This window comes from Pteronotus mesoamericanus, unplaced genomic scaffold, assembly GCF_021234165.1.
Source record: "Pteronotus mesoamericanus isolate MK-2021 breed Mesoamerican mustached bat unplaced genomic scaffold, CSHL_Meso_final contig_164, whole genome shotgun sequence".
NCBI lineage: Eukaryota > Metazoa > Chordata > Mammalia > Chiroptera > Mormoopidae > Pteronotus > Pteronotus mesoamericanus.
Window position 1 is genome coordinate 4,595,145 of NW_026555065.1, and position 16,188 is coordinate 4,611,332.

A 16,188-nucleotide genomic window follows, 5' to 3' on the forward strand; every position below is an offset into this window, starting at 1 on the left:
ATGTACACTGCTTACAAATCTCAATGTATTTAGAATCCTTCAGGCTAGCACACGGAAAAACTGAAGATTAAAAAATTGAAAATTTGGGCCTTGGTCCAAACAACATTGTTACAATGGTTTCTTTTACCTTTGAGGATATTATATGGAGGTGGGAGACCGAGCAATGTTAGAAGTCATCTTATTCAACTCCAGGTAACAGCTGTTCATTACGGGGACTGTTTTATTGGTTGGCAACTCTTAATTATGAAAAACATTATGAATTAAAATTTTGAATTTTTCTAACTATACTCTTCCTAGTCTTGATTCTGTCCTTGACATAACAGAATTATTTCTCCCATGTGACAACCTTCAAGTATTTAAAGATAGTTAGTACATCCTTTAGCTTTCTCTTCCAAAGGCTAAACATTCTATTGTTCATGTCACATGTATTCTAAGTTTCTCTAGGTCCCTTGTGTAAGGGTCTATGCCTTCTGTGCTGTATATTATTTAGACACATAATAAATTTGGCTACCTTTCTAGTAACTTATACCAAGTACTCATTAATTGTTACACTTTAGTTTTGGTATCTTTTATATTTGGTGATGCCAATGGACCTTTTTGAATATTACTCTAGGAATATTTAAATATTCATTATTGCATAACAGTTGTGTTTTCCAAAAATAAACATTAGATATACCCTAATTCTTTTTAAATGATTTCAAGGAGCAATAAAAATGAATTTTAAAAAAATTTATTTTTTTAAAGAGGATAAGGGAGGGAGAAAGAGAGGGGGAGAAACATCAATGTGTGGTTGCATCTCGCCTGCCCCCTGCTGGAGACCTCACCTGCAACCCAGGCATGTGCCCTACACTGGGAATCAAACCAGCAACTCTGTTTTACAGGCCAGTGCTCAACCCACTGGGCCACATCAGCCAGGGCTCAAGGAGCAATAAAAAATGAGGAAAAAAAAAAGCTTTTAAAGACCAAGAAAAAATGCAGTAAATCATATTGATCTACAATACTGTACTGACTTTGAAGGCTATTTGAGATCTAGCCTAGATCTGAGTGCACTTAGTTACGGTTTATATTAAGAATATGGATTCCTGTAGAACTGCTTACAAAACCCTGTAAAAGTGTAGTTAAACCCATATAGCTAATTTTAGGTGTGGATTGTGCTGTACATCTTTAGAGGTTTCCAAACAATATGTTGAAAATAGAATAATAGAAGTCATCTGACCATTTAGGGATCAAGCCAGTTATCCATATACCTATTAAAAAGTGACCAATGATAAAAAAAAAAAAATGGGAAGAAAGGATCTAAGTGAATACTGTTCAGGTCATATTTCTTCATGTAATAGGAAAAATGGATGGTGCATAGGAATTTGCATTTCTATATTGGCCTAAACTACCATTATTGTAGTATTTTAACTATTAATTTTACCCAAGAAAACATTTCTTACTTTAGAACACATTTACCAAAATCATGTTTAAAAAATTTCAGAGACATCTGAGTGCACTGTAATTTTAGATAAGTCATTGTTCATTGGGCTCATGGTTTAACTTTTCTAACTTTTTAAATAAACCTGTTGGTAATTAAAATACTAAGCTTTATTTTGCCATGATAATGGTTTATCACATCACTTACTGTCAGGTTTTTAAAAGAAAAATTAATTACTGGATGTGTTCAGATTAAATATTAATTGTGTGTGTGTATACTTCTACATGTATGCATGCCCGTGAGAAGAGTTGCAATGTTTTAGACTTAAACAAGCTACTACTGACATTTTAATCCTAAGTGATTTCCTAAAGCTTTTACTGAACTGTCTAGGGTAAAACAATTTAATGCTCTCCCATGTGTAAGGAAACCATCAGACCTGCTATTTCTTTTGAATTACCAAAGCTCATTTCCTCTGCACTAGCTAAGGTGGATAAAAGTCCATTATTGGTAACTAAGATGTAATCATGACCAACAAAATTAGAGCTGCAGTTGCCAGTTCATTTACTGCCATGGAGCAGGGAACAAATTCAAGGGCTACTCTTAAGCTTTACTGCTTTTGAGCAGGCCTATTAAAGACTGGAAAGTAAAGCCAAGATTTTTACTCGTTTTTCTCTGAATGCTCAACTATATTTCTATGAATACTTAATTGCTATAGTGCTATGGGTCATTTTTCTAAAGACTATTAAATATTTTGCTGGTTTTTACCCTAACCAGTAGTTTTCCCAAAATTTTCATAGCCCAGATCACCTCGACACAGAATAAATGAAGTCCTTTACTAACACTTTTCTTGTCCACAGTGTAGGTATGAACGTTTTTCTGAGTGGAGGATTAAATTTCTTCCTCCTTCTCAAGCTAATTACAGTCTTCCTTTGGCCTTTCTCATTGCTTTTAAGGATTAAAATTACTCAATTTACAGCGAATCTTTGTTTTCCCCTTTCATTTAACTAGGTTATTTACAGATCATACACAACCATGTGCAATCCTTAACAAAAGATAGGCGAAGACAGAACTTCCTCAACACTGTTTCATGGGCTGTCAAAAGAGAACTAAGTGCATGAGAAAGCTTTCATAACATTGAAGATTTTTAAAACCCAATTGAAACACAACTGAAAATCCTCAAGAGGGAGATGCTTGCTAAACTGCCAGAAAAGATAACTCCCACGAGGGACCATTGAGAAAGCCTTAAGAGCCAATGGGCCGGCCTGGGACTCAGGGCGGGAGGAAGCGTGTCTTTATAGCAGATGAGGGTTGGGGGAGGGGGTAGTGCAGCTGAAGGGAAAAGCAGGATGGGATTTGTGACTCTGGCTGCGAAGCGTGTGCTTGGTCTAAGACCGGGAGGAGAAGGTAGAAAGGTGTTTCCAAAGAAGTGCACGCGCTCCCGGTTACCTCCTGACAGTCCCAGAAGAAATGGGGGTGTCGTCTTTGAGGTACTTCCGCTTAGCAACCCCACGCGGTTGCTAAGGAGGGGCAGTAGAGGGGTGACCCGGAAGTGGTGGTGTTCATTTCTCGCTGCCTCCTTTAAGTTTGTCCTATCCAGAGCGCTCGGATGCTTTGCGCCAGGCCGAGGGTGGGGCCAGCGCTAGTGGTTCCGGTTCGGTCCCTAGCGTCCCCTCCGCTTCTCGCTTCCCCCCCCACCCCTCCCCTCCCACACTTCTCCTCCCTCCTGTTCTCGGGAAAGAGAGAAGCCTCCGCTGCTGGTGGGTAGGGGAGCGTTCGGCGCCTGTGGGAGGGGATCGCGCCCAGCCCCTCTGAGCCCAAGAGCACCGCCAGACCAGGTACTCGATCCGGCTTCGTCGGTGTCCGGGAGGTTGGAGTCTGAGGGGGTGTGTGTGTGTATCTGTGGGGGCTGGTGGGGAGTCCTCCTCCGGTTCGGGGAGGGGGACGCCTAGATCCTGGGTGGGGCGCAGGCAGACGTGTGTGTCTGTGAAGGGTTGTGGGGGTGGAGAGAGGGACTGGTGGACATCGCGGTGGGGAGTTTCGGGTTGCTGGGCGAAGGTTGCAGAGGAGGCGCCCCTTTGGATGCAGAAGACTTCAGCCGGTGTGGACGGGGAGTTTGCCACCTGGAGGACTCGCTCTTGAAAGGGGGAGCATCCTCCGGGGCCGAAATGAGAGCATTGATCTCGGCAGGGTGGTTGGGGCAATCCAAAGCTTCCATTGCCTGCTTCCCCTATCCACCCCGCTGGGACATAGCCCGGTTTCGAGGTTTGTGGGGGTTGTGAATCGGCTGGGCACCGTGGGGAGCCGCCCTTGGTGGAGCTAGGACAGAACAGTGGGTAAGGAGACCTCCCTCCACCCAACTTCCGTGCGCTTCCCCCACTTCTTCCTTTACTGCTCTTGCCCCAGCGTTGTACCGGAGCGGTACCCCCCAAAGTGGGCAGGCAGCGCAGCGTTAAGAGAAAGAAGATGAAACTGGGTTTGTTGCCTCTAAATGATACTTCAAATGTTTGGAAAGTCAGTATAGCATGTTAAACAATGTCTCCCAGTTCTATATTAAATCGTATGAATTACCTTAGAAAAGTGCAGTTTTAAAAAGAACCAAACTATAGGCTAGTCTGGTATAGCCTTGTTTGGTAGATAATGCGTGTTTCTAAAAAAAATGGACTAGGACAACCGTATAGATATAGAGGTCTAGGGGAGACATGTTGAGGCAAGCCTTTTCCAACCTCCTTTTTACCTGCCAGTAAGTCTGCCCTAATTTAAGTGAAACAGAGAGATGCTCTTCATTTTTATTTCAAATCAGTTACTGAATTGTAAGTACTGTGTGGTGATATTTTAAAGTAGATGTGTTCAGAGAGACAGGATGGTCTGCTTTTGAGCTTTTCTCTTAATCTTTGAAGGAAGTGAAAGTTTTGGCTCTGAGGTAGGTAAACCTGGGATTGAACCCAGACTGTCACTGGCTAGTTGTTGACCTTGGGCAAGTTTTGGAACCTACCAGACTCATTTTTTTCATAAGTAAAATGAGTTAAATTCTTATCAATATTGTAAGGGAGGATAATATGTTTAAATAAAAGCCCACTTTAAGTGGAATCACCTTCTAATTGAAAGAATTATCATTAATCCTTCACAGTAAAGGTAGCCCCAGTTTTGTGAAATGTAGTTTGAGATGAGAGGGAATTGGGTAATAATATTCCACAATATATGTATAGAGCAGGACTTTCAGAAATTGATCATAAATAGCATGGAATTCAGTTATCAGTAGTTAAAACTCTTAAAAGTAAAACAGAATAGGTGCATTTATTCAAAAGACCTATAATGTTTCAAAGGTTCTCTCAGATTCGTGATGTGTATAGTATGGATTGATAAGAAATCCATTTAAAAAGTAATTTATGTAAATTTTAATTAACATCCTATGTCTCTGAAGAGAATTAAAATTGGGGCATAAAATAGAAAGTAGTTGTAACTTAAGATTAAAATCAACATCGGTGGTATAATTCATCTTAATTGGATTTAAACTATTAGTAAAACTTACAGAATTTTTATATGTGTAATCTGTAGAACGAATGATAATGAAATGAATTTCTGCCTTTATTTATTTTTAGATTTTATTTTATTTGTAGAGGGAAACGAAGGGAGAAAGAGGGAGAGACACATTAATGTGTGGTTGTCTCCTGCTCACCCTCCACTGGGGACCTGGCTGGCAACATAGGCATGTGCCCTAGATCAGGAATCAAACTGGGGACCACCCCCCGCAACCCGTTTCACAGGCTGGCACTCAATCCATTGAGTCACACTAACCAGGGTTGAAGTTCTGCCTTTAAATCGTGATGAGAATAGAGAAATAAATCTTAGAAACATGGAGTCTTTATAATTTGTGTATTTTATAGTTTTAAAATGATAATTCTGTGTATCTCATTATATGTGAAATTATCAGCTAATATAGTTTGCTTTCTAATGTAACTTGTAGTTAGTACTTTTATTTTTTAACAAATGGCTTAAAAAAAAAAGATTTTATTTATTCTCAGAGAGAGGGAAAGGGAGGGAGAAAGAGTGTGAGAGAAACACTGATTCGTGCCTCTCTCATGCCCCCAGCCAGGAATCTGGCCCGTAACCCAGGCATGTGCCCTGACTGGGAATCGAACTGGCAGCCTTTCAGTTCACAGGCCAATGCTGAATCCACTGAACTGCACCAGCCAGGGCTATTTTTATTTTATTTTATTTTATTTTATTTTATTTTATTTTATTTTATTTTACTATTTTATTTTTTATCCTCATTTGTGAACATACTTACTGATCTTAGGGAGAGGGATGAAGGGTTGGAAGAGAGAGAAGGAGAGAAACACCTATGTGAGAGAGAGAGAAACATCTATCAGTCAGTTGTCTCTCCTTTGTGCCCAAAAAGGGACCGAACCCTTGATATAGGCATGTGCCCTGACCAGGAATCAAACCCATGACCTTTCAGGTTATGGGATGACCAACTGAGCCACACCAGCCAGGGCTGTAGTAGTTAGTACAATACTTTTTAATTTTTAAATGTACTTTATACTCAGAGGGTAAATATCAACTAACTTGCTCTAATAGTTTTTTTGTGTGTGCAAGTGTTAACAAAGTTTGTAAATAGGTATCACTTTTTTATAGGTTTATAGATCTTTCATAATTTAGAGAAGAAATTTCAAATATATTTTTCTTCATGTCTCTAACTTTTAAACAGTGTTGAACTTTTTAAAAAAAGTAAAACTGATAAAAGTCTCTAACTATATTGCATGCGTCTTAAGGTAGAAATACTATTTTAAATTTTATCCACTGCTGCAACTACATGATAATAAATATTGGTCAGTTTGATAAATGGATGGATTTATTTGAAATTATTAATAAACTGTGCATGCTTTTTAAAAAAAGTTGAAATTGTTTTTAGTAATTATAGTTTTTTGTAAGATTATTCAGTTTTCTAAATGACTTTTTTAAGAGTGTAAAGTCTTTAGTGTGTCTTTTAAGGTTTTAGCTCTGTTTTCCTGGATCATTTTTTTCATTATCTTTTGAATCTAAAATTTGAGGCTTTATTATTTTGCTTTGTTGGTAAAACTATCAGAAGCTCCTGTTTTTTCACTGTTTTCTCATAAAACTTTAATAAACCATGTAATGATATGAGAGGATACTAGATATTAGAGTAAAAAGACCTATCTAAATTACAGGCAACAATAGAGATTGTTAGAGATGATACTTTTCTCAATGGCCTTTTCCACTCAAAGTGTGTGGCCATTCCAAGGATCTTTGCAGTTGTCACTTATGGAATTTGCTTGTCAGGAAATCTAAAAATGACTAAACCTTCCTTTAATATCCGTCTCTTAGATGATCTCAGAACATTTTAGGAAAGATTGGGAAGGTTTATATAGCATGTGCTAGAATCAAGTAATGAACATAATACAGTTAGTTTTACTGATGTTGCCAAATCAGGAGTGAAAGTTACTTTAGAAATGTGTTCAAAATGCCAGGCAGGCTTTACTTGAACCAAATGAGTATTCTTCCAGAGTTTGTTTCTATTGTAAAGCATTTTTTAAAATATGCTGTGGTCTTCTGTAATAAGGATAAGTAATTATTGTATCCAGAAAAAAGGCTGATAATCATAGACAGATTTTAATGTCATCAACATTGATAGAAAGTGCTTCCATGGCTTCAGATAAGTAAAGGAGAGTTTCATGAAAGAACTTTAGAATTAGTTGAACAATTTTTTTTAAACATTTAATTTCTCTCTACTGTTTCTACCTAATATAAAAAACTGCGAAGCTAGGAGAAAAAAAGAATAAATTTATTTCCGAGTGACCATTTTCATTGGGCGATAACTTACATGTAGAGCTAAATTGGATTTTGACATTATTGGGATTGTGTTCAAGATGGACTCAGGAAAAGAATTAGATACCATCTGTTTCAGATTCCTTATTTTTCTCACCCCTTTGTGTTTTGTGGCTTTGAATTCATCAGATTATTTTTCAAAAATAAAAATCCTCACTTAGGTTTTATAATTTCAACTATATCAGTGAATATATAACTAATAGAACTTGGTCTTGTTTTTTGTTGGGGTTTTTTTTGCATTTTTATACTGAGTTACATAGAAAGATCACAGACATTTGTTAAAAGTAATTGTTTTTTCAGACTGCGTGTACATTAGGTAGCATGATGTACATGATCTTTGTCATCATTCACTGAATAAGCCATTATTTTTTTTGTTTTTTAAAAGATTTTATTTATTTATTTTTATTTTTAGAGAGAAGGGAGGGGAGGGAGAAAGCAAGGGAGAAAAACATTAATGTGTGGTTGCTTCTCACACACCCCGCAGTGGGGACATGGCCTGCAGCCCAGGCATGTGACCCGACCAGAAATCGAACCAGTGACCCTTTGCTTTTCAGGCTGGCACTCAATCCAGTGAGCCACATTAGCCAGGGCTTTTTCTTTCTCTCTTTCTTTTTTTTTTTAAGAGAAGTTTTTGAGTTTATTTGAGTCAAACTGAGGACTTATACCAGGGAGCAAGATTTCAAATGCACCAAGTAGCTCAGTGTTTTAGAGTGTTCTGATATGCCATGGTTACAGATTTGATTCCCGGTCAGAGTACATGCAAGAATCAAAATGAATGATGCACAAGTAAGTGGAACAACAAATTGATGCCCCACTTCAGTCTCTTTTCCTCTCTCTCTCTTTAAAAACCAATTTAAAAAAAAAAAAGAGTGATTCATGTTAGTAGTGCACAACCATAAGCCACTCCTGATGGAAGTTGCTAAGAAAGTAAACTGTGGACATACAGAATAAATCTTTTTTTCCCTTTGATGTCACAACTAGAAGTTTCTGCTGGAGATTTTTAATTTGGTGATAAGTCCACTTAAACTTAGTCTTTTGGTAGTGAGTTTTGCCTTACCTTATGGCAGTTGCTACAGTTTTCATCGAAGTTGTACCTTACAGTTCATAGGGTACATACTTGTCACTTTTCAGTTTGGATATTAATAAATCCTGGAATCAGGCTTTTGGGTTTACTGAGCTGGAAAAGACCATAGCTTGTTCATGTTATAGTATATGACATCTAACATGGACCAGAAAGACCAGGCATCTTTGAGAAACTAAGTAAAACTGGTGTGGTATCCCAGAAATGGACTGAAGAGAGCCATCTGGAGAGAATAGAGCCATACTTTGTTTTCAGCAGGAGTGTTCTGGTGATATAGGGAGACAGATGGGTTGCCCCTACACCTCTGTAGTCTGTTAGTTACCCAGAAACACTGAGTGAGTAGTGTAGTTATGGTAGGGCTTGGGGTGTCAAGGGTGGCAATTGTTCTTCAATAATTGCTCGCCCATCACAATGGAGGCATTGACATACCAGGGAAAGAGATTCCTTTGAATTTTGCCTTGGCCAGAGAAGCTGAGTGAACAGGTAGCCTGTCATCAAAAAGAACTTGGTGCAACAGCTCTGAATGCTGGGTAAGCCTGTCAGAACACTACAGTTTGATGTCTCCATCAAAATGCCATATAAATTCCTAGGGAAAAATAGCATTGAACCCACATTAATTTCTGTAGCTTATACATTCTCACTCTTTAATGTACAAAGTGGTGTGTTGAGGATTTGAGGCTCTGAATGAAAGTACTACACTTTACTTCCTTCTTGATAAATTTATAAATGCACTTTAAGTTGTTGCCAATAATGAATTATGTGAAAATGTGTGTGTGTGTGTGTGTGCGCGCGCCCGCGTGCTTGAGTGTCCATGATAATCACAAGATCTCATTTTAGTTCTTCAGGCTCAATTGCTAACCATAACTGATCACGCAGCTTCCGTAGCTGGATATCTTCTTCATTTCCTAGCTGTCACTCCATGATGTAGCTGCTAGTGAGCAGGGGTATGATCAATATGACTAATGCCAGGAAAAAGGCAAAGGGATTAAAGGTAAATCATTTTTTATTTAAATTATTTAAATTTAAATTTTATTTTATGTACAGTTAATTTTTTTTTCAGTGACTAGACTTTCTGTAAAGTAGCAATATTTACTTTTTAAGACTGTGGATGCCCAATTTTTAAAAAAATTGACTATTTGTTTTGGAACAGTTTTAGATATGCAGAATAATTGAACAGGTATAGGTCCTATTTCTCATAACCATCCACATACCACCCCCCTTCCCCTATTAATAACATCTTGTATTAGTGTGGCTCATTAGTTACAATTCCTGAACTAATGTTGCCTATATTGTTACATAATTATCAACTATAATTCATAGTTTTCATTAAGGTTCACTCTTTGTGTTATATAGGTCTGTGGGTTTTAACAAATGCGTAATAGCATTCTTCCATCATTACAGTTTCATACAGAATAGTTTTACTACCTTCTCTCATTGCCCCAGAATTCCTGGCAACCACTGACCTTTTTACTGTCTCTTTATAATTTTGCCTATTCCAAAATTTCATATGGTTAGAATCATATAGTATAGTAGTACTCTTAGAATTTCTTTCTTTCTTTTTTTTTTTTTTTACTTAGCAGTATGTGGTTTTTGACTTACCAGTAAGCAGTATGTGCCCTGACCAGAAAATGAATCCGCAGCCTTTTGGTTACTGTGCTCCAGCCAACGGAGCCACACTAACCAGGGCATATCCCTTCACTTGTTGAAGGACATTTTGGCTGCTTCCATTTTTTTGGCGATTATGAATAAAGCTGCTATAAACACGCATGTGCAGGGTTTTCCTTAGATGTATGCTTTCTTTTTCTTTTCTTTTTGTTTTAAGATTTTACTTATTTTTAGAGAGAAGGGAAAAGGAGGGAGAAAGAGGGAAACATCAATTGGTTGCATCTCACACACCCCCAACTGGTGACCTGGCCCAGTCTGAATTGTGAATTGAACCAGTGACCTCTAGTTTTGTGGGACAGTACTCAACCCACTGAGCCACATGAGGTAGGGCTAGACATGTTTTCAACTCCTTTGGGGCATGATTGCAGGACCTTATGGTAAGATTGTTTAATTTAATTTTGTAAATAATTGCCAAACTGTCTTCCAAAGTGTTTATACCATTTTGCATTCCCATCAGCAGTGAATGAGCATTCCTGTTCTGCACATCCTTGCCAGTATTTGGTATTGTCAGTTTTTGTACTTTAGCCATTCAGATAGGTGTTTTAATTTGTCATACCTTACAATGTTAAGTATGTTTTCATATGCTTATTTGCCCTCTATATATCTTCCTTGGTGAGATGTCTGTTCAGATCTTTTTGCCCCTTATTGAGTTTTTTTCCTTATTGTTGAGTTTTAAGTGTTGTGGGGTTTTTTTGTATATTTTGGATACAAATCCTTTATCAGATATGTATTTGCAAATATTTTCTTTTAATTTGTGGCTTATGTCTTTATTAAGTGTCTTTCATAGTACAAATGTTTTTAAGTTTAATAAAGTCCAACTTACCAAGTTTTTCTTTCATTGAGCATACTTTTGGTGTTGTATCTAAAAACTCGTTGCCAAACTCAAGATCACATAGGTTTTTCTCTTATGTTATCTTCAAGAATTTCCATACTTTTACGTTTTACATTGAGTTCTAAGAACTGTTTTAAGTTAATTATTGTGAAAGTTTTAAGGATTGTGTCTATGTTTGTATTTTTAAAAAATACTTTAGAACAGTGTTGGGTTCACAGAAAAATTAAGAGGAAGATGCAGCGATTTCCTGTATACTCTCTGCCCCCACCATGCATAGCCCTCTTCCATTCCAATTTACCCCACCAGAGTAGTATGTTTGTTACAATTGATGATTCTGCACTGATATGTAATTACCCAAAGTTCATAATTTAATTTACAGTTTAGCCTGTGTATTGTGCATTCTGCATGTTTGGGGGAAAAAAAGTGTTATAACCTTTGTCCATCTTTATAATAATAGAGTATTTTCACTGCCCTAAAAATCCTCTGGGCTCTGCCAGTTCACCCCTTCCTCTTACTCAAAGCCAGGCATTTTTTTTTTTTTAAGAAACTAAAATGAATAAAATAATTTGTGGGAGTAGTTTTGAAAAGAGGTTTTCCTAACATGCTCAGATGTAATTAGAAGTATTGTTCAGAGTCTCAGGTTTCGCTTTTAAAAAGATTGATATTAGGTCATTAGGTGTTAACTGACAGGTCCTAATTCTTTGTTTGAGATTAGGAACTGTGAGCTAAATGTGGTACTGGCCATATGACAGTTGCAGGTGGTAAAGGAGATCTAAATTTAGAATTTTTGAACCATCACTAAAGATAAGGTTCTTTGTCACTTGCATTTTATTGTTGCTCAGGGTTTCAGCTATACAGATTTCTTGGCCAGAGCTCCAGTGTTTGCTTCTTAATTACGCTTATTGAAGACAATCCAGAAGCTTAAGCTGGCAAAGATTGAGTAGGAAGAGTACGTGGGTACTACTGTAGTTGCCTGATTATTTCCAGTTCTGACTCAGGGTGGGAATATCTATTATAAAAGCAATAAAATACTGTCCTGATGCACTATTTTTTACATAGCCTAATAGACATTGTTAGCTAGAATCCTCTTTCAGTTAGCTTTATAACTGTCCTGTCCTGGGCTTCTAGGATACCCTTTGTTATTCCAAAATATTTTAATATTAATTGGTATTGTGACATCCAAATATTCTGGTCATCTAGGGCATGATGTAAAAACTATTTAGTAACTCCATGTTTGGTAGACACAAGGAACAATCAGTTTGTGTGAAAGCACTTAGGTTTTCTGTAGATTCTATATAAATCAATACGTAAGCTCGTTTGTCTTTAATGCGATCCCTCTGGTTAATGCTTATATTTCTTGAGTTTCACAGGTTATGGAATCATAAAGCTAAAAGAAAACTTGGAGATGGTCTAGTTAGAGTCTTTCATTTTACAACTGATACTGCTTAAGTGCAGAGGCTAAGTAACTTGTTCAAGATCGTATAGCTAATGAGTCAATTGGAACCCAGGTCTCCTGACTCCCAGTCCAGTCCTGTTTCTGATATAATGCACTAATTGGTTCATTTTAGTTAATGAAGAAATTATGATTTTATAAGAAGTAGAATTTCCAGGAAATTTAATTGGACTATTAAACTACTACATTATTAGGTTTCAAATATTTGGTTGAATTCCCTAGTTAATTTCTAAAATGTTGAGTGAGTAAAGTGTTGTTTTTTTTTCCTTAAGTACTAGGTGTCACTGGGTCTTTAGTTAAGAGCAAATTTATTTTTTACATTGTAGATAGAAATTGGCCAGTTTAAAAATAATGAAGATATTACAGCCTATATTTAGCAAGCACACATTTAGCTGCATTAAAGTGAATCCTTATTTTTTTTGTTTTAGTTTTTGGGGTTTTTTTTGCACAGTGGAGATAATCTGTTAACATTTAATATCATAAAGTAACAATGGATTCCGCTTTATGTGGTGGTGTATTTATAAAACTAGAGTCATGTGCTATGTAAAAACTAAAAGTGTGGATTAATCTAATATGCATCTGGTGAATTCAGAACTTGAAAGATGCACATCTGTTGAGAAAACAAATCAGAACTATTCAGAGCTTCAGCATCTTTAAATATGTGTGTTTTGATTCTCTTTAACTGTTTTGGAACAGTCTTAATGGATTTAGGAAAGGCCATTTGCTCTAAGTAAGCAACTGTAAAGCCATTTATGATGCTATTAATCATTGTATTATCCTTCACAGCATTTTGATACATTAGTGTTTTTCTTCCAATTTATTTATTGAGGCAGGAATGCATTAAATAACTCACCGTAACAAAAGTAGTTTGTTGCAAAACTGTATTTAAAAAAGAGGGAGTGTAGTTTCTTGAATTGGATAGATTAGAAATATTTTAAAGCTCTGAGTTCTACTTTGAATTCACAATCAATGAAATAACCACAGAGCTCCTACTGTGTGTTCATCACCATACTAGTGCTATAAGAATGTAGAAATTAAAGGTAGATCACAGACCAAGTTGGAGAAACAAGACTTAAAATGGAAGGTACAGAGTATCTGTTACATAATTAAGTGCTCATCAGAATCAAATGGGGAAACTTTTCCCATGATCAGTTGAATCAGAATCTGGCGGGTGGTACATCCATACCTGTAAAAGGTTTCTCAGGTGATTGTAATGTACAGGCAGTGTTGAGAACCACAGCATTAAAGGATTGTTATGATTTGGGCAGGCAAGAAAGTGTTTTGGGGCAGCAGAGTTATATAGGAAAGGAGAATTGGGCACAGCTTGTGAAAAGACTACTCAAAGTAGTATGTGCTGGTTAAGGAAAAGGGAGAAATAAGCTTTAGGAGGCAGAATGGGGTCAGTTTGGAGCACTACTTCTGAAAGTGTGATTCCTCAAACAGCATCAGTTGGAAATGTATTATAAATGTAGTTTTTGAAGTCCTGCTTCAGACTTACTGAATTGGAAACTGTAGCATGGATGGCCAACTTTTTGGCATCTCTGGGCCACACTGGAAGAAGAATTGTCTTGGGCTATTGTGATTATGCGACATTACGACACATAATTGCAAAAAAATCTCATAATATTTTAAGTAAATTGACGATATTGTGTTGGGCTGCATTCAAAGCCATCCTGGGCCTGCGGGTTGGACACCCCTGCTTTAGAGGCAGGGTACAACAGTATGTTTTAACAGGCACTCTACGTGATTCCTATGTACACTAAAGTTTGAGAGTAGTTACCAGTTTACGAGAGAATAATGAAAGTCAGGCAGAAGAAGTTAGATTTGCTGTTGTAATAATTAGGGATCCGTGGAAGGTTTTTTAAGCTGGGGAGTACCAGGGTGTATCTGTGCACAAAAGGTATATATGATGTGCAGAACCCTTTGGACTACCAAAAGATAGGAATGAAGGAAGCCAGTTGAAGAAGTATAGACATAATCTAGTAGCAGTGAAGGTCTGTTTTAGGGAAATATGGCAATTTATTGAGTATCTGTGTTATGGGCAGTACGATAAATTCTTTGGACACATTCTCTTATTTCGTCCTCACAGCAAGCCACTGAGGAGTGGCTATTGCCATTTTACAGATCAGGTAATGAAGCAAAGAAGGGAAGATTACCACCAAAGTTTGTACTCCTGGTAAGCAGAAGACACAGAATGTCAAGTAGCTCTACCTCTAAAGCTTCTTTTGAAGAAACAGCTAATTATATCTGGAGACCAAGAGATAAAGGAGAAGACTCACTCAGAGAAGTTTTAATTCTAGGTGACATAGAAAGGGGAAGTCACTGTTAGGAAGGAAATCGGGCTTACAGTGGGTAACGGGGCAAGTCATATAGCCCATTTAAAACTGTCTTGTAAAGGTGATTGTGAGAAATAGAGATTTTTGTATTGTGTTTTTAGGTATAAAGTTCTTGTGATACCGTATCTATGAAGTGACTTGTAATAACTGTTTCTGGATTTTGTCCTTTTGCTCATGGTGACTAGATTAGAAGAACCACTTCAGCTTTTTTTTTTTTTTTAATTAAAAAAATGGGATAACTGTAATAGCATACAGTAAAATTTTGATAAATTGTTTTATTGATTATGCTATTACAGTTGTCCCAATTTATCTCCCTTTACCCCCTCTGCCCAGTACCTCCCTTCCCTCCAGCAATCCCCTCCCTGCTTAGTTCATGTCTATGGGTCATGCATATACATTTTTTGGCTTCTCCATTTCCTATACTATTCTTATCATGCCCCAGTCTATTTTGTACCTTCCCATTATGTTTCTTAATCCCTGTACCTTTTCCCCATTCTCCCCCCTCCCTCCCTGCTGCTAACCCTTCAGATGATCTCCATATTTATTTTTCTGTTCCTGTTCTAGTTGTTTGCATAGTTTGTGTGTTAGATTCAGTTGTTGATACTTGTGAGTTTGTTAGCATTTCAATGTTCATAGTTTTAGACTTTTCTTAAATGAGTACCTTTAACATTTCATGTAATAATGATGATGAATTCCTTTAGCTTTACCTTATCTGGGAAGCTGTATCTGTATCTGTATCTGGGAAGGGCCCACTATATCTGCCCTTCATTCTAAATGATAGCTTTGCTGGATAGATAATCTTGGCTGTAGGTCCTTGCTTTTCATCACTTTGAATACTTCTTGCCTGTAAAGTTTCTTTTGAGAAATCAGCTGATAGTCTTATGGGAACTACTTTGTGGGTAACTTTGTTTTTCTCTTCTGCTTTTAAGATCCTCTCCTTCTGTGTAACCTTTGGCATTTTAATTAGGATGTATCTTGGTGTGGTCCTCTTTGGGTCCAGCTTGTTTGGGACTCTTTGTGCTTCTTGGACTTGTATGTGTATTTCCTTCACCAAATTAGGGAAGTTTTCTTTCATTATTTTTTGAAATAAGTTTTCAGTTTCTTGCTCTTCATCTTCTCCTTCTGGCATCTTATGATTTGGATGTTGACACGTGTGGACATGTGCCAGAGTCTTATACTCTCCTTATGCAGGAATGTCTTTGAATTCTTGGGTCTTCATTCTGTTCTGGTTGAATGTTTATTTTGTCCTTATATCCCAAATTATTGATTTGAATCCTGGCCTCTTTCCTTCACTGTTGGTTCCGTGTGGATTTTTCTTCATTTCACTTAGTATAGGTTTCATTTGTTCCCTTATGTTTTTGCAATACTCAGTGAGTTCTCCGAGCATCCTGATCACCAGTGTTTTGAATTCTGCATCTAATAGTTTGGCTATCTCCATTTTGTTTAGTTCTTTTCCTGGCATTTTGTTCTATTCTTTCATTTGGACTATATTTCTTTGTCTCCTCAAATTGGCAGCCTCCTCATGTTTGTTTCTGTGTGTTATTACATAGAGTTGCT

At 37.2% G+C, this 16,188-nt stretch overlaps 1 protein-coding gene across 1 annotated transcript in view; it reads left to right on the forward strand.

The window, feature by feature from the left end:
- Window positions 1–3,064: 3,064 nt before the first annotated feature.
- Window positions 3,065–16,188, forward strand: part of CSNK1G1 (casein kinase 1 gamma 1) — a 158,225-nt gene continuing 145,101 nt past the window's right edge. The window contains exon 1 of the mRNA XM_054565295.1: window positions 3,065–3,252. The gene's annotated coding sequence lies outside the window, so the exon portion shown is untranslated. The remainder of the gene's footprint in view (window positions 3,253–16,188) is intronic.